At 40.7% G+C, this 22,178-nt stretch overlaps 1 protein-coding gene across 2 annotated transcripts in view; it reads left to right on the top strand.

The window, feature by feature from the left end:
• Positions 1–9,270: 9,270 nt before the first annotated feature.
• Positions 9,271–22,178, top strand: part of EPS8 (epidermal growth factor receptor pathway substrate 8) — a 183,396-nt gene continuing 170,488 nt past the window's right edge. For both annotated transcript variants that reach the window (XM_056134555.1, XM_056134553.1), the window contains exon 1: positions 9,271–9,486. The gene's annotated coding sequence lies outside the window, so the exon portion shown is untranslated. The remainder of the gene's footprint in view (positions 9,487–22,178) is intronic.

Here is a 22,178-nt window from a genome sequence, read left to right as displayed (position 1 = left end):
TATTTCTAATGGATTTGATGAGATTGTGTTCTCTAATTATTGTGTGGCAACACATTACAATATCCAAATTTGTGTCTATATTTATATTTTTATAATCATGGAGTCATCAATAGTCATTTAATTGTGTTGAAATATTCAAACTGATGGTAGATTTATTAATTTCTCCTTGTGGGTTTTATCAGTAAGTGGTGACCCACATTATCCTCAATAATACTATTTTTATTACAGTCCATTGTGTATGATAGCAATATAGTGAGACCACTCTCCTTTTTATTATCATATATGTGATTTATCTGTGCCTTTCACATCTCTATGTTTACAATATATAGTTTTGTATATATATGTATATATGTACATATCTTTTGGCTTGGTTTTGGTGATTTGGGGGCCACATTCAGCAGTGCTCAGGGCTTATTCTGGGTTCTGTGCTCAGGGATCACTCCTGGTGGTTCTTGAAGGATCATACATGATACTGGGTCAGTTGTGTGCAAGATAATATTCTCTTGCTATGCTATCTCTCTGGTATCTATCTATCTATCTATCTATCTCCTGTTAGTGCTTAGAGTGTACCAGGGAATGCAATGCTAAGAATTGATCTCAGAATCTCACACATGCAAGACACATGCTCTACCAGTTAAATTATATTTCTAGTCTTTTTCTATATTATCTGTATAATCTATATATTTTTTAGCTTTTGGGTCACACCTTGCTGTGCTTAAGGCTTACTCATGACTCTGCACTCAGTAATCACTCCTTACAGGCTCACAGAACAATATGGGATCACACTTGGGTCAGTGCACTGATCTGTCAGGCCCCTTGATTATATATGCATATTTATTTTATTAAAATTTTTATTAAATAACCATACATTACAAGGTTATTCATGATTGAGTTTCAAACATACAATATTCCCTCAATTACACTTTTAATCCTGCAGATTTGACATTTTCATACTATCATCAGCACTTACATTGCATACACACTATAGCACTATAGCACTGTCCTCCCATTGTTCATAGATTTGCTCGAGTGGGCATCAGTAACGTCTCCATTGTGAGACTTCTTACTGTTTTTGGCATATAAAATACTCCAAGGGGAGTTTGCCAGGCTCTGCTATGCAGGCGGGATACTCTCAGTAGCTTGCCAGGTTCACTGAGAGAGACAGAGGAATCGAACCTGGGTCAGCCATATGCAAGGCAAAATGCCCTACCTGCTGTGCTATCGCTCCAGCCCACTGCTATTGCTCCAACCCACACAGCGAGATTCTTTAAATTATTCCAAATGTTTATCAATTTATTTTTTCACCATTTTTTTCTTGTATCTCAAAATTACATTTGGGTCACTTTCTTTATTTAAAAGTATGCTTTAAAAATCACCTAATGAGGTCTTCACCGGGGCAACTCGGAGAGGGGCAGGTTGAGTTTCCCTCCCTGCCCCAACAGAGCCCCGGCAGCCAAAAATCTCCAGAACCCAATCGCCGCCAAGCTCACGGCTGTTCTCTACAGGTTTGGACAAGCATCACCGATGAGTGAATCTGCAGAAAAACCCAGACATGTGGGACCCTTGACTGAAATCTCACTCAGAGCAGGAAAGAGCCTCCTCCCCACGTCTCCCAAATTTACCAGTAGCTTGGCAGTCGCACCCACAAACTGCCCCTGGTGCCATATAATCTCATTAATGGCCATAATCCCAGAAGAGAAGAACATGAGTGAATCTGTGTATAATCATATTCTAAATTTTAGGATTATTGGATTTCTCATACTCTACACCACTGATATACCAAGCTTTGGGGGGCACAATTTGGGATTTCCGACGGAAACATTTGAAATGTGGTGGGAAAGTGTAATGGTGGTGGGATTGGTGTTTGAATATTAAATGTAACGAATTACTGTGAACAACTTTTTAAAATTCCACTTCTGAATACAATTTCTCTGGATACAAAATTCTAGGTTGACAATTACTTTTTTGAAGCTGGTAGAAAATATCCTAAGAAAATTACTTGGTCCAAAAAAAAAAAATTACTTGGTCCACTCATCTTTCCTTTGTAAGTAAATTTCTTTTTTTTAATTTAATTTTTTTTATGAATATGGCCTTTTCCTCTGGTGTTTTGCTGTTGCAGGATAGCATGTTTTGGCTTGGTGTTTTTTCACGTATGTTATTTGATACGGATTTATGTTATGCTTTCTTAGTTTTTCTTTTCAGGTACTCTATTTGACACGTGTATATTGCAGCACATCTACTCTTGGAAAATTCTTTTTTTACATCAATCTTGAAACATTAGCAGCCATAAGAAATAAAGTGTGATGTTTCTTCACCTCTTGCCTCTACTCCATTCTTAGAAGTTTCTCATTCTGAACTTCTGATGAGATGAATGTTATCTTCACATTCTGCCTTCTTTATCCCCTAATCTTTATTCTTTTCCTATTTTCACATCCAATACTATGTTCTGAACATTTTATCCATCTCTAACTTACTCTTTCCCCCCCTTCAGTTGTGTCTATCCTACTGAATTAGAAATTTAAACATTTTTTCCATAAATTCAGGTGGATTTTTAAAATGTCTACCCTCTTATTTTATTTATTTATTTGGACACATCCAGCTATCTCAGAGGTAACTCCTGACTGCACTCAGGAATTACTCCTGATGGTGCTCAGGGGACTGTATGGGATACTGGGGATTGAACCCTTGTTAACCTCATGCAAGGCAAGTGACCTACCTCCTGTAAGATCGCTTCAGGCCTTGTGGAGTTATTTTTAGATAAGCTTTGCATGGGGGAGCACACTTGGTGGTGCTCAGAACTTATTCCTGGCTCTGTGCTCAGGGATTTTTCCTGACTTGGATGACCATCTGGGGTGCGAGTGATTGAACCTGGTTAGCCATGTGCAAGAAAAAACGGCCTACCTGCTGTACTAATGCTTGGGCTCTATTTTAAAATAACCTCTTATTTATATTTTTTAATTTACTTAAACAACTAGATCATAATTTTTTTTGTCTCATGAATCGATATGTTTGTTCTTTTGACTTTCACTCATGGAGATTTATTTATTTTTTTCTTATGCTCTTTGATTATGATCTTCTGCTTGAATGGATTTTAAATTGTCAGAAATTCTGGGACAGAAACTTAAAGTTACCTTTTTCCAGAGAGGATTTGCATAAACATCTGTTAGGATCAGGGACCCAAAGACCTGACCTTAAGCTGATTGCCTTTTTGGTGGTTGACTCCCATATAGGAGTTTAAAGATTAGCCTGCAGGTGCTTTGATGCTTATCTAAATGATTATTGCTCACCTCACCTTTTCCAGTGAATTTTTTGTTTTGTTTCGGACTGTTAGATATTTTTTTCATTTCTCAAAATGGGCAGTGTATATCAGAGAATGTTTTATGCTGAATCAATCTAAAGAAGTTTTCTACAAATATTTTGTAGCTGGATAAATTTTTGGATAGTTTTACTTTTCTGATAAAACTTAAATAAAATTTTATTACAACTAGTATAATAATATACACATACATGCATATATACATATATAATTTGTACATTATATATGTACCAATGTCCTTTGTTTCTATTTTATTGATTTTCATTCATTTTCTGTCTCACATTCTCTCTTTTCTGTTTTTATGATCTCCTTAGAGTTGTTCTCATCTCTGCTTAAATTTAGACTCAATTAACACTTTTAAATTGTAATTATTTGACTCCAAGAATATTTGTTGAATGAATGACCACCTCACATGGAATCTCTAAAGGAGTTAAGGTCTTCTTTTTAAATATTTTCCTCAAATAACAGTGGTGGAGAATAAATTCCATTTAAAAAACAGAACTCCCAAATCCAAAAGATTTATCCAAGCATAATCATTGTTGTATATATTTATTCACTTATTTTTAATTAAGACTTAAATTTTTAAGAGTATTTTTAGGTTTACAGGAAAAAAAAGGAAGGTATAATGTTTTTCCAGGTACACCTTACCCCAGTACATACACAACCACTATCAACATTCTCTACCAGAGTTGGATATTTGTTACAATTGATGAGCCTGCATTGACACATATTGTTGTGATTATTTCTGTTATAGAAGCTTTCTATTTTGTCATCTTTTGGGAGTTGGGTCAGCTACATAAGACATAAAACATAAGAAAGGTCATCTGTGAACAAAGACAGTTTTTTAATTTCCTCATCTGTATTCTATTTTCTTTTTTTGTCTTATTGCAGTATTAAATACTCTAGTAGAGTGTAGGGAAAAAGTTGGATGGTTCACAATCCTCTCCTTGTACTTAGAGCAAAGTTTCATGGTTCTCTATAGTAAGTATGTCAACTATAGAATAGTTTATTTATATTAAGTTATGTATATTAAGTATATTAAGTATAACCTTTTTATTAAGTTATGGAACTTCCCATCTATTCTCGTTTAGTTTTCTGAGTGCTTTCTCCTTTACCCACCCCCTTGCCCCTATCCCCCATTGGGATTAGTCAAATGATTTCTCTACATCGATTAATGGTCAGCTTTCTGTTGTTGTTAGCTTGCTGATGTGATGGATGATATGAATTGGTTTTTAATGTTGAACCAGTTTTGCATATCTGGATTAAATCCCACTTGGTCATGTTGCATAATTCTTTTTTTTTTTATAATATTGCATTCAATTTCCTAACATTTATCAGAGATCTCTCAATCTATGTTTACAAGAGATATTGGTCTGTAATTTTATTTTCTTGTAAATATGTTTATAGTTTTTTCTTTTTTGTTTTTGGATGACACAGGGCTTCCTCATGGCTCTGCACTCAGGGATCACTCTGGGGGTGATATGTGGTGGCAGGAATTAAACCCAGGCTGGTCTTATGCAAGGCAAGTACTTTACCCATCATATTTTCTCTCCATCCCAGTTTTTCTTTTTCAATTGCTTTTGCTTGGATTTGGAATGATGGTAATAATGGCCTCATAAAATGAGCCAAGAATTACTGATTATGCATGCATTTTAAAGAATTACTATAATTTCTTCTTTAAACGTTTGATGAAACTTACAGGTGAACCATCTGAGCTGTTGTTTTGTTTGGAACACTAGTTATTCATTCAGTTTCTCTGAGAATCTGTTCTTCAATTACTTTATAAACCTCTTTGAATTGTATTTTCCCTCTTTTTCTATTTTTGAGCCACACCTAGTGGTGCTCATGGCTTACTCCTGGTTCTGTTGGTTCACTTCTGGTGGGTTTGGGTCTTGGGGATTGACTGCATGCAAGGAAGATGTCTACCAGCTGTACTATTGCTTTTGTCCCCTATCTGTTTCCTGTTATGGACTGTTGATTAATTGTATATTTGAAGCACTTGGTCCATTTCATCTACATGGTCAACTTTGTGGACCCAAAGTTACTTCGTAATATTCTATTCATTATTCAGTTATTGTTCATTGTAGCACTGTAGCACTGGCCTCCTATTGTTCATCGATTTGCTCAAGTGGACACCAGTAACATCTCACAAAAAATTTGAGACCTGTTGTTACTATTTTTGGCATATCGAATACATCATGGGTAGCTTGCCAGGCTTTGCCATGCGGTACTCTCAGTAGTGGGCCGGGCTCTCCGAGAGGGGCGGAGTTATTAAACTCAGGTTGGCTGCATGCAAGGCAAACTCCCTACCCGCTGTGCTATTGCTCCAGCCCCAGAGATTTCACAGCATCATAAAAATAAAAAATATTATATTTTTTATCTGGAATAATTTGTGATGATTCCTTAATGTCATTTAATATATAAACAACAGTTAAATTTCTTTGAAAAATCTGAGAAATCTCTTCGGAGTTGACTTATTTCGATTCTTTGCTCCTTCCCTCACCTACTGATGATCTGGTCACCATTGCTTTAATTGTTCTTCAGTATATCCTTCTGGACCCAAGAATTTTGGGTTGTTTTCTGTTTTCTTTTGTATTGCGAAGAGAAGGATTTGATGGCATTTAATTATACAGAAAGTGTTAATCATCGCATTAAGTATGGAACTGACTATCGTGGAGATAAAGAATACCTCGAAGTTGACTCTCTAGCCCTATCGATTGGTTAGTGTGCTTTGGAATTTGAAACTGTGACAATTATTATTTTTTAATTTTAGGGAATCTCTCAAGCAGTGCTAGGTTTTCCAGAGTGGGGTCTTCACTCTCTCTCTCCTGATGATACTCAATCAAGCACATCTGACAGGTCAATAGACATCCTTGAGAGGCAGCCTTGCTTGTACCTTGTAGTGCTGTGCCCAAGCAGGGGCCAAGCAGGGATAAAGCCCAGTTTCTGCTTCATTCATGCAAGGAATGTTTCCGCAAACATTAAGTTCTCTTCATTGCCCCTCAATAAACTTTGTTACATTAACCCATTGATCTCACACATACTTTGTGTCTTTGTGTATATTTCCCCCCGCCCCAAATTCTGTGATATGATTTACTAGTCATTTGGAAACTATTGCTTCACTGAGTTGTACGGATCTTGTAAGTGTTGACACATTTCAATAAGCTGTTTTTATAAACTTTTCATGGCATCAGTAGTAAAGTCCAGTCTTTCATTTCTGAGGTTAGCAATCTGTGTCCTCTTTATTTCTTAGTTATCTGGCTAGATATAATTGTACTACTAATTTTTTAAAGAAAAAAATTTTGGTTTTAATGTTCTTCTTTTTCCATTTTCACTGATTTCTATTTCACTTTCCTTTTTCCATTTTCCCTGATTTCTATTTAAATTTACTATTCTTCTTTTTATAGTTTCCCAAGGTATAGACAACTTATTGCTTTTTTGATTTTTCATCTTTTCTAATTCGATGCTATTAATTTTCCTCTAGGTACTGCTTTGGCTGCAACCTGCCAATTTTAATAAGTGGTATTTTTGTTTAGTTCAATATATATAATTTTGTTTTTTTGGATCATTTTGTTTTATCTTGAGATTTATTTTTTGATCCATGTGTTATTTATAAGTGCTTTATAACATTAGTCCCTATGTATTCTTGAACATTCAAGTTACCTTTCTGTTAGCGATGATAGTTTATTTCTATTGTGGTCTGAGAGCAGATATCATGTGATTTGTGTTCCTTATTTTCATGAATGTGTGTTTTTTGAGTCAGAAAGTGGTCTACCTTGGTGAATGCTTTCTGTGTGCTGTTCTTAGTACTCTACATAGCTCAATTAGATGTACTTGTAGATTGTTATTAATTTCAACCATATTCTGATTTTCTACTTGCTACATTTACCTGTTATCTTAGTCCATTTTAGTAGAGTGTTAGAAGATTACTTAATATTTTGCTCCAAATATTTAAAGGCTTTCAGTATCTATAAGACATGAGATTAATTTGGGGGTTATTTCTAGGAACAGAATCAGCACCAATTGTATATGTTAAGGGATGTTGACTTGTTATTCAACCAGTAATAGAAGCTTTAGATATATCAGACCTGGTTCATAATTCTGGCATCAGTGTTGGCTTTGGCAAAAGGAAGGAAACACCTGAAAATCATTTTCCTAACATTGAAAGAAACTAATCTATAAAAACTGTTTGGTTCTTGGCATAGTTAACTATCCCATAAATAGTTACATCACTTGATCACTTGACCTTGGACTCCAGACTCAAAGGGACCGGAAACAAAGATCCTCTGCATTCTTCAACCAATCTCCAGTGATCCAGGGATCACACCCAGAAGGCCCACCCTGCTGGAGCCAGATAAATACCTCATCAGCCGACCTCCACTACCTCCACTATCCAGCCTCCTCCACGCTCCAGGCTGCTTTCTGGACACTTAATACCCATTTTTCATTATTACTGCACCATATTTGATGGTGTTCAAATATGGTTTGAACCATGGGGACACTTGGAAGGGCAATTAGAGGCCATTCTAAAAGCCTCTATCCCTCTCGAACCCAGCAAGCTACTGAAAGTATCCCGCCTGCACAGCAGAGCCTGGCAAGCTACTCGTGGCATATTTGATATGATAAAAACAGTAAATACAATGGGCTTCATTCCCCTGACCCTGAAAGAGCCCCCAATATGACAGCGTTAAGAAGGATGAGGAAGGAGAGGCTGATAAAATCTCAGGGCCGAACTAGGCTGCCAAAATGAAGGACTAAAATGACTGTCTGTACTTTCAACGCACATACTGATTAGCATGAAGATTTTAATTTCCATCTTGAATGGTGCAATTTGTCCTATGCTATCTTTTTCTGTGCTTCACAAAGCAAGTGGATACATTCTGTTTCAATCAAGTTTACTGATAGCCTTTCATGGACTTCTGGGCACCAGTTGACTTCAAAAAGTTGAAGCGATACAGTTGTGACAAATGAGGTTCCTTTGAGTGAGAAAATACCGTGTTCACTGAGAACAAACGTGCTCTGCAGACGCTCGGAGGGCTGCCTGGGAGGAGGATTGGTTCGAGTCCATTCAGCATCTCTGGGTGAGGAAACCTAGGCTACCTCTAACCACACCAACTCCTGGGCCATACAGTTTGCTTCCCAGGCAGGAGTGCAAAGTGGATCTGGGCTTGCTCTCTGGAGTTGAAGACCTGCAGTTGGAGGCACCTAGGAGTAAGGGGGAGATCTGGGGTGCCAACGGCTGACGCGCAGGAGTTGAGGAAAAGTTGAGGGAAAGGAACTGAGGAAGGTTGAGGAAAGTGAATGGGCATGTGACTGGAGAAGAAAAAAGGTGAAAGGGCTTGAGATGAAAGCGGGAGGCTGGCCTGCGGTCTGGGGCGACAGATGTCCAGTACTCCACGCCCTCTGCCCCCCACCCCGGGCTGCGGCCGGGAGTTGAGGAAAAGTTGAGGGAAAGGAGCTGAGGAAAGCTGAGGAAAGGGAAGCATGTGACCGGAGAAGGAAAAAGGTAGAAGGGCTGGAGAAGAAAGGAGGCGGCTGGCTTGAGGTTTGGGGCAACAGGTGTCCAGTCGCCCGGGGCAGTGGCCAGGAGTTGTGGGACCGCGGGCGTTCCTACCCGCGGGGCGAACCTGTGCGCTCTCGCGGCGGCCCACCGGCCCTGTACGGGCACTTGAGGGAACCTGGAGGCGGCTCTGGTGGATCGCGGCTTCGAGTCCTGGTCGCTTCTCCCCGTCGCCTCGGGGGGCCCCGCGCGGGGGGTCAGCCCCGTCAGCCGGGCGCTCGGTCGCCGCCGGGAGCCGGAGCGCGGGGCCGCGAGGCGCGCGCTCGCAGTGGCGCGCCGCCGTACTGAGCATGCGCGGCGGGCCGGGGCTAGCGAGCGAACGAGCGAGCGAGCGGGCGAGAGCGCGAGAGAGGAGCGCGCGGGCGGGCGGCAGCTCCCGCACTCCACAGGCGGCGGCGGCGGCGGGCGAGGCGGGGTCGCCGGGCGCGGGGCCGGCTCTGCGCTGCGCTCGCCCGGGAGAAGAAGCGCCGGTGCGTGGCGGGGCGCGGACGGCGGCGGGGCCGGGCGCTGAGGGGAGGGCGCGGTCCCGGCTCGGGGGCGGTGTCTCCCGGTCGCTCCCGCCGAGGCGCCTGCGGGGGGGAAAGCCGCGGCCCCCCGGGGCGGATCCGAGGTAAGACGCGACCCTCGCCCGGGGCGCCCCCCGCGTGGTGTGTGTGCGTGTGTGTGTGTGTGCGTGTGTGTGGGGGTGTCCCCTGCGGCTGCGGGCGTCGGGGGGCGCGGCGGCGACCGCCTTTGTGTGGCGGGGCGCGGGGCGGGGAGCGGCACCCGCAACTGGTGGCGGGGCCAGGTGTGCGGGGCGCCCCGGGGCCACCTGCGCGCGCCGCTCTTCGGGGAGGCTCCCGGCCGCGGCCGTCCCCCTACTTCGTCCCCCTCATCAATCCCACCCACCCCGGGAGGCGGCGGCGGCCGCGGCGGGGTCCCTCCAAAGTGACACTCTGTGCCAGGGCCCCGCCGTCGCGCCTCCCCGCGCTCGCAGGGAGCTCGTGGATTTTTGCAGAGTTTCTCAGCCCCAATTCCTCGACTTTCCCAGCAGGGCTTTGCTCATGCACCATCATTATTTATTTATTTATTTATTTTTTTACTTTTCGGGAGATGATGGCCTTTCTGGGTGTCTTATGTCAGTGAGCACCTTCGGGGGGCCGCGGAGGGCGCCCCAGTGTAGAGCCTGCTGCCTCTATCCCCACCCCGTCCCCACCCCGAAGCCCACTCCCGATCCTTTCCTCTGAGCGACCACCTGTGTGTGAGATTCGGGCACCAGCTGCTGCGTCTCCGGGTGCTTTTCCCTGTGCTGTCTCCAGGTGCATTACCCTGTTCTGTCTCCGGGTGCTTTGCCCTGCTCTGTGTCAGGGTGCTTTACCCTGCTCTGTCTCAGGGTGCTTTTCCCTCGTCCCTGCCCGCAGTGCCGCTGCAGGAGTCCGGGTGGGTAATGGATGGGAAATCCACAAACGTCCAGGGCGCTAGAGCCGCAGGCTTCGGAATTCCCTCCTGCTCCAGAGATTTCAGTGAAATGCATCCATGCAGCTCCGGGAAGCGTTTCAATTCCAGGCTTCGGGATTTTCAGAGAAATGACAGATATCTTAGACGACTAAGAGAAGAATCTGGTTGCAGATGCAAGTGCTTAGATTTTTTTGGGGTTGGGGGGGGGGGGGCTTTGTTCTGTTTCCGGGAAAGGGTGATTGAGGCTTCTGAGAAGGCTTCCTCAGGTGGAGATAAATATATGAAACAAAGTATTTGTGTTGTGGACGCCTCCATCGAAGAACGGCAGTCTTAGCACAGTGGCAGTGGTGTAGGAGTGTGCACGCTAGTGATTTGTGTCATTTAGATCCTGTAGATCTAGTGATTGAGATCAATGTGGTCTTTACTACACTCCATGTTATCCGTTCTCACCGAGCGTACAGTTTTCTGTTTAGAATTGGAATTTTCTGGACCTGCTGAGCTCTTAGGTTGCTGAGGTGGAATGCTTTTTGCTCGTGAGCTCAAACTTTTACTCAGAATTTGAAAAAAATTTTTTAATGCGATTTATAGACTTGCCACAATGAAGTGTGATAGAATGTATCACACCTTTCATGGAAGCATATAGAATTCATAGACTTTTTAAAGTTCTTCCAGTCATTCACTTCATAGGAAGAAAAAAAGAAGAAACTTGCTTTTAATTTCCTCATTCTGAAAATAACCATTGTTCACTTAGTACATTCTCTTTGTAATATTTTTTCTCCTCCCACTTTCCAATGTCATTGAATATATTTATGTAGTAATTTTAAGCCTTTCATTAACAGTGGGGGCACTTTAAGTTTAAAAGATATTTAGGGCTAGATCTCTTTAAAATGCTTTATTCTTATTTGTCTCTGATTAGGGAGTCCAATGTCTCATTTTGAACACTTGTTTTTAATCAAATTTAAACATTTAATTGTTTTTATTCCCAGCATTTCCTACTTGATTTATAATTTATGCCAGTGTTTTTAAAAATCAGTTTTTTTCTATGCCTTGTTACTTTTTGCTTTCAGTATTATAGATACTTTTCAGATTTTTGTTTTTTTCTTATTCTGTGGCTCACCTCCCCCCACTCTCCAAATTCTGTTCAATATACATGTCTACCCATTACTTTATATTCTTCTTCTGGCTTTCTGTTTGCTTCCTTTGCTTTAATTCTGTAACAGCTCAGTTGAAATGCCATCTATATTAGAATGTAGTATACAGAAAATTTTTTCCCTAGTTTTCTCTTTAAATACTGAAATTGGATTGGATAAGTATTTTAGCTTTGATTTGATATTAAATATGGTTTAGTTTTGCTGAATTGCATAAACATACTTGATCGTTATTTGAATCATCCCAATGCCTAAGTTAATGTTAGCTTAGAAACTAAGACATCTGCACTATAAGAGGAAAATGTGGAATTTCAGTTGAAGTACTGTAGCTCTCACTACATGCCTGCTGGGAATTACTGCATGAAATTGTTTGCAGCTGTCAGTGACTGAAAATATTTTCTTAAGAAAAATTCTGTAACAGAATAGTTGCAAACATTTTAAGTTCTGTGTTTTCTCGCTACATTGTTAAGTGGAATTTTAAAATTGTATTTTTAAATTATAGATTAATTTTAGATTTACAGACATGGTATAAACAGTGACTTCTCTTATATCCTAGAGCCAGTTTTTTTGTATATTAATTTACCTTATGTTAGTATTGTTATGGTTAATGAACCAGTATTGGTCAGCACATTGTTATTAACTGAAGTTAATTTGTTTTTAATCTAATGTCCCTTTTTAACTTTTCTTTAATTTTAAAATGGAAAATTTTGTCCCTCTCCTTTTTGTTTTTTCCTGTTGTGATGACTGATGGTTGCCTACTTGATTGCTGTGTATAGGACATCACACTTTGTGTGGCATTGGGGGAGTCACAGATAGCAGTGTCTTCAGATTGTGTATAGCAGGCCAGGTGAGTCAGGGATCAAACTTGCACCTCATGCCTGGGTCCCTCCGATATCCTTTTTTTCCCCCTATAAAAAAAAAAGTGTGTGTGTGTGTGTCCAATATCCTTTTTTTACCTTTTAAAAAAATTGTGTGTGTGTGTGTGTGTGTGTGTGTGTGTGTGTGGTGCCAAGATACAATCCACAAGAGTGAACCTTGCATTCTGCCCCATCTCTGACTTCTGAAGTTCTTTTTCTAGTCCAGCTTTCATCATGTAGGATACAGCCTTAAATTTTGTGGTCATGTCTTCTTCAGCTCCTCTTCTTGGTGACAGTCTTTAAGTTTTTATTTTTTCAGTGACCATGACAGTTTTGAAGGGGACCAGTTGGGCAGATAGCCATCCTATTGCATTTAGTTCATTAAACCCATTCTGTAATCTTCAGGAGGGTTTATTGTTTTTTTTCGTAGTGTGCTTTGGTTTGGAGTGGGGGGGGGGAGGTGAGCCACAGAATAAAAATGCGTATCATCATAAAGGACACCTTATACCAACAGGATTTTTACCTTTGCTCTTCGTCACTGGCCGAGGTAGTGTTCATTAGGCCACTGTACTGAGAAATTACTCTTTCCTTCTTCCTTTTCAAATTGTACTTGTAGCAGGAAGTCACTGCACAGACAGGCCATCCCACACTTACGGAGCGGAGTGTTCCAGTACTCCTTGATAGGGAGTATCTATAGCAGTTACTAAGAATTCTTTGTCATAGCAGATTTCTCTCTTCATTTATTTACAGAACCATTTTGTTTAAATTTTAATTTGAGCTCATCAAAACATTTTATAGTTTGAATTATAATCCAGTATTGTTTTATTTTAATTATTCCAACTTTACCCAATGACCTTTTTTTTTACTCACTTTCAATCATTAAGCAATGACCTAAACTCATGGTGTATATTTCCATTTCCCCTACCAATTTATATTTCAAAGGAATCTGATTCATGGGGTTGATGATGGTGGAAATGGCATTGGAAGCCAAGATCTGGGTGCTTAGTGGATTTGTAACTTGTGGGGTGCCATTGCTTCTAGACCAGGCCACACCAATGTGTGCACAAAACTGTGTGTGTATTTACACAGTTATGTATACAACCATGTGTATTTATATTAAGCGAGGTAAGGGTTTCTGTAGATGACTCTTATTCATTATCAGTAGTTTTCAACCTTTCTACACCTGTGGATTGGCTCTGTCTTTTGAAAAACCACCGAGATCTGTTGAAAACCACTGACCTGTGTCATTTTGCCTTCTCTCCGTGTTTATGATTTCTAAACACATCCAAATTTGAGAATCTGGGTCTCTACCATCTTCCATCTTTAGAACTTAGTGGCTTAATTCTAGTCACTGTGTGTACAGTACTGTAATTGACAACTTATACCTCTTCAGTAGAAAGTGGAACATCAACTTTATCAACTAGAGTACGGTGTATGTGCAATTCCTTTTGTTCCTGTGAATGAAACTCCCCATTCTCTGCCCTTTAGGGAGATGTTGTTGATATTTGTAATATATTTAGATCCTTTTGTCATAATCTGCATTCCATTTTCAGTGCTTCTGACCGTCTAGATGATTTTTAAACATTAACATGCACTAACCTTCATTTGCTCGAGCAAAACCTTCATTATTTGTCTTCTGAAGTTTCATGGGTATAGACAAACAAATAATTTTATGTGTTCATCATTATACTATCACAGTATCATATGCAAAGACTTCAACACTTTAAGATGCCTTCTAGAGATGGAGTGATAGTACAGTAGGTAGGACGCTTGCCTTGCACGAGGCTGACTAGGGTTCAATCCATACGGTCACCCCAAGACCTGTCAGGAGTGATCCCTGAGTGCAGAGCCAGGAGTAAGCCCTGAGCACTGGTGGGTGTGACCCCAAGCCCAAAATAAATGACACCTCTAATTCTCTTATAGCACACCGGTAGGGCGTTTGCCTTGCACGCAGCCAACATGGCCGACCCGAGTTCGATTCCTCCGCCCCTCTCGGAGAGCCCGGCAAGCTACCGAGAGTATCTCTCCTGCACGGCAGAGCCTGGCAAGCTCCCCGTGACATATTCGATATGCCAAACACAGTAACAACAAAATCTCCAATGGAGACGTTACTGGGCCCGCTCGAGCAAATCGACGAACAACGGGAGGGCCTTTACCTTTACCTTTACCTTTCCCCACTTTTACTTTATCTCTATTTTTTTTTTCTTTTTGGGTCACACTCGACGATGCACAGGGGTTACTCCTGGCTCTTCACTCAGGAATTACTCCTGGCAGTGCTTGGGGGACCATATGGGATGCTGGGAATTGAACCCAGGTCAGCCACATGCAAAACAAATGCCCTACCCGCTGTGCTATTGCTCCAGCCCCACTTTATCTCTAATTTTGCCTTTTTATAATAAAGTGGAATCACACAGCATCTTCACACTGGCTCCTGTCACTTAGCAATATGCACACACAGACAATATTCTTAGTATATTCATTTTTTTGTCTCAATCCTATATAAATGTATCGTAGTTTGTGTATCTATTTTAGTTTGTTGACAGTCTTCTTGGTTGCACCCGGGTTTTTATAACTGTGGATCAGGCTGCTGTGAATGCTCATGGGCAAGTTTTGGTGTAAGCATTATGCTTACTAATTAGTTGGGCATAATTTAGGAAGTGCATACAGGGTCATATGTAAAGATTATGTTCAGAATTGTAGGTTAGTGACAAACTGTTTTTCATGGTGGCATATCAACTTGCATTTTCACTAGCAATAAATATTTTCTGTAGCTTGTTTTCTTCCATAGCGTTTGGTATGATCAGTTTTGTTATCCATTCTAACAGTTGTATAGTTCCTCCACTACTGCTTTTTTTTTATTTTTTATTTTTGTTTTGCTATTGGGTCACTCTTGGCAGTGTGTAGTGTTTACTCCTCCTTCTGTGTTCAGAGATCACTCCCGGTGTGCTTGGGAAGACTATATGGGGTACAGAGGTTCAAACATGTGCCAGTCTCATGTAAGGCAAATGCCTTGCCTGTTCTACTATCTCACTGACCCCTCTACTATTGCTTTAATGTGTTATTCTATGATCACATTTGATCACGGTATCACGGTCCTCCCGTTGTTCATTGATTTGCTCAAGCGGGCCCAGTAATGTCTCCATTGGAGACTTTGTTGTTACTGTGTTTGGCATATCGAATACATCACAGGGAGCTTGCCAGGCTCTGCCGTGCAGGCAAGATGCTCTCGGTACCTTGCCGGGCTCTCTGAGAGGGGCGGAGGAATCGAACTCGGGTCAGCCATGTTGGCTGCATGCAAGGCAAATGCCCTACCACTGTGCTATCGCTCCAGCCCATCACATTTGGTATTAGGTATAATTTCACATGCTAATATTTCTCTATGTTTTCTTTAGTATGATGCCTATTTTAAAATTCTGTCAATTTTGAAAACAAGATCATCTCTTACTGAGTTTTGGGAGGTCTGATATTTTGCTATAAGTATTTTATCAGATATTTTGCAGGTATAAAAGACTGGTTTTTCTGTTTTTCTTTACAGTGTTTTTTTCAGAACATGTTTTTAATTTTGTAAAGGTTATCAATTTTATAGGTAAGTTTTTGATGTTGCATTTAAAAACTCAACCTAGTGGCTGGAGTGATAGTATAGCGGATAGGGCGTTTGCCTTGCACATGGCTGACCTGGGTTCGATTCTCAGCATCCCATATGGTTTCCCAAGCACCGAGCACTGCCAGGAGTATTTCTTGAGTGCAAAGCTGGGATTAACCTCTGTGCATCACCAGGTGTGACCCAAAAAGCCAAAAAAAAAAAAGTAAAAACTCACCCCAAACACCAAATCCACCTAGATTTTATTCTGCTTTTATTTCTCCCAAGGACCTATAATGATTGCATATGGATGTTTAGTTGTACCAGTACCTAGTAAATGGAATTTTAGAGTCAACTTCTATAAATTTGGATTGAAATGAAAGTGTCTTTTATTTGTTTTAATAAGAGAGTGTGAGTGACTGTTTTCTGACAATTTATGTGTTTGCTCTTTTTTTAGATCCACTTTCACTGGTGCTCAGGGGACATTGTGGGGTCCAGGATTGAACCCAGGGTTCTTATATGCAGAGCTTTAGCCCTAGTCCTAGAAACTATCTGTGAGAACCTGGTTTCAGGAGTTGAATCTCTTGATTTTATGTTAATTAGTGTATGTATTAGATATGCCCAAAAAAAACCAGTAACAACAAGTCTCACAATAGAGACATTCCTGGTGCCCGCTTGACCAAATCAATGAACAAAGGGAGGACAGTGCTACAGTGCTACAGTGTATGTTTATTAGACATTTGTTCTGACTAAAATCTGTATCTTTTGGGGCTGGACTGATAGTACTGCAAGAAGGGCACTTGCCTTGCATGTGGCCAACCCCAGCACCCCATGCGGTCCCCCAAGTCCTGCCAAGAGTTATCCCTGAACTCGGAGCCCCCCAACCCCTCCTCCACCCCAATAAAAATCTGTATCTTCTAATTGTATTATTGCTACAAAAATCTTAAAGGACATTGCAGAAGATCCATTTTTTGGTTTTGTTTTGTTTGGGGGCCATGCTGAGGGATTATACTTGGTTCTGCCCCCAGGGATCATTCCTGGTAATTTCTCAGGGGACCATATGGAATGCCAAAGATTGAACCTGTGTTGGCTGCCCGGAAGGCAAGCTCCAGCTCCAAAGACCCACTTTTTTTTGTTTCAAGTGGAACCAGCCATATAATTGATTGCAGAGCTAAGGCTAGTTTACTCTCACCCAGAGATATGATTTTACAGCAGTGCACTTCCACTAGATTTATACCTTTGGGAAGTTCAGACTCAGAAACGGAAGTTTCTGAGTCATTCTTGGTTCATTTTGCATTCATTTGAAAAATGCTTATTAAATATGTACTGTATATTGTACAAGATGACTGGGAGTGAAGCATCATGTAGTGAACAAAAGAAGGCAATTCCCAGTCTCCTGAAATTTGTAACTATGAGAGAAGTCCTAAGGTCTCCAAAAGATTGCGTGAAATCCAAAACCATCTACTTTTTGTATTGGACTGTTCTTATCCAGGGGACCCAACTGAATTAGACTCCTAAGTGACACTCTGTCACTTAACCAACAACCCCTATAACCAATTTCAACTCTAAAGCTAGGGAAGTCCGGGAAGAAATTAGAAAGTAACCCAGGCATTCCTCCCATTCTGAGTCAGAACTAACAAGGGCCATAAAGAATGTTTGGGATTCATCCACCAAAATCTCATAAAACTTAAGAGGGCCGAGGCGTCTGCGTACTAAATTCATCTTCAGATCTTGTATTTGTAATTTGCCCCTGTTGGATTCCTGATGAATTCCTGGAGATTCTTGGTGAGTTCCTGGAGATTATTCTTTGTGGAAAATGGAATGTTGGTAGGAGGTGACACTTATCAGCTCTTGAAAGCTATCTCTGGAGAATTGTCACTGTCCTCCCATTGTTCATCGATTTGCTCGAGCAGGCCCAGTAACATTGTGAGACTTGTTACTGTGTTTGGCATATCGAATACGTCATGGATAGCTTGCCAGGCTTTGCCGTGCGGGCGAGATACTCTTGGTAGTTTGTTGGGCTCTCCGAGAGGGGTGGAGAATTGTAAAGCTTTATTTTTCATAAAGAGGATTTTGGAATAAGAACTGGCAAGTTTTATGCTGAGAAGAGGTAGATGATAGATGATGTATCTCATGCTACTCCTGTGTCACAGGTGACTTTTTTGGGGATACAGTTCTTTTGACAAACACTTGTTTACTGACACTGAGGCAAGATTTATTTATATTGTACACCACAGTGACCATCAAAAAGCATCTAGAGAGATCTGACAAATCAATCAGCAATTTTTTTTTTTTTTGGTGCCAGTTGTTAGATTCATGATCTCTTGTAAATCTTATATTGAGAGTGTTTGTGTGGATGGTTTGGGCCACACCAATTGGTGTTCAGGGGATCAGATGCAGTGCTGAAGATAGAATTGAGGTGGTTGAATTGCTTTTTACCTCCTATGCTCTCTCTCTCTCTCTCTCACTCTCTCTCTTCCTCTTTTAACTCTTTTTATTTTGTGTTTTTAAAACACCATACACTGCTTTAGATGATTGCTGGCCTAAATGGGAGTAACCCAAGGTTGTGTGTGAGAACCATAAAAATCTTATAACACTTTAACTTTTTTTTTACCCCCCACCCCCATTCCATCGACTCCGAAGAATGAGGTATTAGAAGTTGTTTGTGGTGAATGAAGTTTCTTTAAAAAGTGGAAACTGGAAGAGATTATAAAAAATACGTAATGGTAGCTCTAACCAATTGAACCGTTTCCCCTTCTTAATTATCAGTTTCTTGGGGGAACTTAATCCCAATTATTCATAAGCACAGCACATGAATAGACAACACCATTATAAAATGGTTATTGAGCAAAGTTGGCTTTTCCTACCATCCAGTTGGCAGGGTTCTGTTTAGCCTTTGTCAGAGGGGTAGAGTGCTTCTTCACAGAGCCTCTCTGTCCAAGTTTTCTTATCTAAACCTGAAAATGATAATAGTACCCTTTGACTCAGCTGTTGCATAAGTATATATATGTAAAAAAAAAAAGAAACAAAAACATTCATATCCCCACACAGAGGAGAAGAAAGACTGACTGTGGCTGGACTGTGGATTCAGAAAGTGTTTATGAGGGGATGTGATTTTTGGGTTTTCTAGGATCAGCTTTTGAGGTCAAGCATGAGACCGTGAGATGGGACTCCAGGGCGTTCCAGGCAGGAAGATCAACTGGCTTGTGGAGTTCCCAATGGGTGGGCAGGTTGGTCAGCAGCAGAGCCCCGGGATTCTTAGAAAGGACTCAATGACCCTGTGTTTTGTTTTTATTAGTTACAGTGGGGCATTCATCACGCTATCGTAAAAGAGAAAACAGATAACAGACCTGTTTCAAGAATTGCATGGGTCTTTAAAAAAAAAAAACTCATGTGACTTTCTAAATACGGTCCTTCATGTAGTAGATACATTCTTGTGTTCTTGTTCAGTCTTGTGATAATACTCCAATGGTCTTCCTAAGAAAGCGGACTCATGGCAGTGGACTCCAGCTTAGCTGTAGCACACTTGCTTCGCATGCTTCTTGGTCCCTGGGGTCCATCTCCAGCCCAAAATGAAATAAAAGAGGACTTGTGTGTTTGGGGTGAAATCAGAAGCCCTGTCTGAAACTGTTCTTTTTTTTTTCTTTTTAAATGTAGGAGTACTGCTATTTATTCAGCCACTGATTAGCTGATTGAAATGGGCATGAACTCCACCTTTTTTTTTTTTTCAGATTTTATTGAAACTGTTCTTACATTGCATAGGATAGCAAGTTCAGAGTGTGCTGCCCTGCAGAGGAGACAATTAGAATTGACCCAATTAGAATTTTTATCAAAATCTGACACTTTAGGAATTGGCTAAAATAATTAAAATGAGTTGTTAAGTGATCTGAGTTCCACCGCTGAAAATTTGAAGCTTTAATATAAAGGAATAGGAAAAGGAACGAAGAAGTGAGGGAGAAAAATCTGTAGAAGGTGTTTTTACTTAGTAAGAAAAAGCCCTCTAGGGGCTGGAGCTCAGGTCCTGGACATCCTTATAGTGTCTGCTTCTTGCATGGAACCGCTCACTGCCTGAGAATATCAGGGAGGGCCCTGGGCTCCTAAGCACTGCTTGAAAGTACCCCCCACCCCTCACCCCTAGCAGATGAAGAAATATTAAAGTTTAGAATCGTTTGATATTTTTGTATCTTCGTGATTTGTTATCTTTGTAGAATTACAAAATAAGTGTTTAAAACATAAGCTTTTTTGTTATTTTAATTTTTCAATTTTTTCTTCAAATTATTAAAATGTGTTTTGTTTTTGTGTTTGTTTCTGGACCACACCCAGAGGTTACCAGGGCTTACTCCTAGCTCTGTGCTCAGGGAATCACTTCTGGAGTGCTTTTGAGAATATCTGGGGGGCCAGGAATTGAACTTGATCTTCTCTGTGCAAGGCAAGTGCCCTATCTGCAATAATATCTCTCAGCCCCCAAACAGAAAGGTTTTAGTGCAAGACTGGAGCAATAGCACAGTAGGTAGGGCGTTTGCCTTGCACGTGGCCGACTAGAGTTTGATTTCTGCATCCCTCTTGGAGAGCCTGACCAGCTACCGAGAGTATCCCGCCCACACGGCAAAGCCTGGCAAACTCCCTGTGACATATTAGATATGCCAAAAAGAGTAACAAGTCTCACATTGGAGACATTACTGGTGCTCTAGCAAATTGATGAACAGTGGGAGGACAGTGCTACAGTGCTACTGTAACAGCCTGATGCTTGGCTGTGTTTCCTATTGTTGAAATTTATTCTGAGGTTTTCCACTTTCCAGGGTGTCTTGAAATAAACAGTTTAGTTGACTTCGATCTTGAGCAGATCAATAATGACCATGGAGATTTTCCCTCTCCACCCCTTGTCTTCCTGTTTCTCTCCTCCCTGCCCCCTCCCTCTAGTTCCAGCTTCTGGCATTTCCCCGCCAACTCTCAAAAGACTTCCAAGTGAAAAAAAAGTCTTTCTTAACTTTGTTATCTTTCCAGTTACCATTCTAACTCGTTCTCACTACTTGGTGAGATTGCAGACTTGGCCAGGGAAATCAGAATAAAGGAGACATTCATGGTGAGAGGACAGTGAAGGTGATGTTTAGGCTGCTAGGAGATTTCAAACAAAGGAGTAATTGAGGCGCTCATAACCTTCATTTTATTTGGGTTGTAAGTTAATTATTTTGGAAATAGTAAAGGCTCATTATGAAGATAATGAAATCTTGTCCAGAGTAAATACATTTGGAATGACTATAACTTCATAACACCATTCAGTTTTTGTACTAAATAACAAAGATCTATCCATCATTGTTTTGCTTGTGTATTCAATATATGTCATGTTTCAAAGGTGGTAGTTAATGTTGTAGGGAACTTTGTGTGATGAATCCAAAATGTATGTCAAGGAAAGTCACATACTTAAAAAAATTATATAGAACTTCCCTGACTTCCTAACCGTGTCTTCATACAGAAATGAAGTCCTTTCGTTTTCATCTCCTATGTATTCTTACTTACCTCTGTTACCTCTAGTTACCTCCATTTTCTTTCTTTGCTAGTGAATGGAAAATTTAAAGTATGTTTTGTATTACAGAATAAGACTTGAAGTTATGGGATGATTTAACCCGATGATTACCAGCAAAGTTTTGTATTAATTGATATTTTTCAAAAGCTTTTAGGTGATCAAAAGAAAAGACTTCAAGCAATTGGGTAAAGAAGTAAAATGATTAGGAAAACTAGTTGGCAGAATCTGATAAATAATAGAAAAGAGCTTTTTAAGAATGCCTAGCTGTAATGATTTCAGTTTTCCTTTCTCCCTTTGCTAATTACCTTCCTCTAAGTTTTTGCTGCTGCTGTCAACTGCAGCAGTCATTGAGTAGTTTTCTTGTTAAAGGAAAATTGTAGATGATGTGTACCAGATATGTAGGGAATACAAAAGAATGTAGATTGAATTGTCCTTTGCAGAGGAGGATAGTTTTCTTTGTTATGGTGGTGACATAACAAAGATCTTACTTGTTCCATTTCATACGAGACAGTCTAGAGGACTAGGGTTTGGCTAACCTGTTATAGGCTGTTTCACTTAAGTCAAACAGCCTTATCTAGTAGAGCTATTTGCTTCTGTAACTATATTAAATAATACGAATATTGCTTAGTAATGACGGTAGACTGTAAAAAGATGGGCGGTATTGTTTTTGATCATTATTCCACAGTATTAGAACCCTAAGCTAAAAGAAGCATAAGGTAAAGGTAAAGGCCCTCCCGTTGATCGTCGATTTGCTCG

This window comes from Sorex fumeus, unplaced genomic scaffold (assembly GCF_029834395.1).
Source record: "Sorex fumeus unplaced genomic scaffold, SorFum_2.1 ptg000100l, whole genome shotgun sequence".
Classification (NCBI taxonomy): Eukaryota; Metazoa; Chordata; class Mammalia; order Eulipotyphla; family Soricidae; genus Sorex; species Sorex fumeus.
The sequence above is the reverse complement of the archived record's forward strand: the minus strand, read 5'-3'. Positions and strand labels throughout refer to the sequence as shown.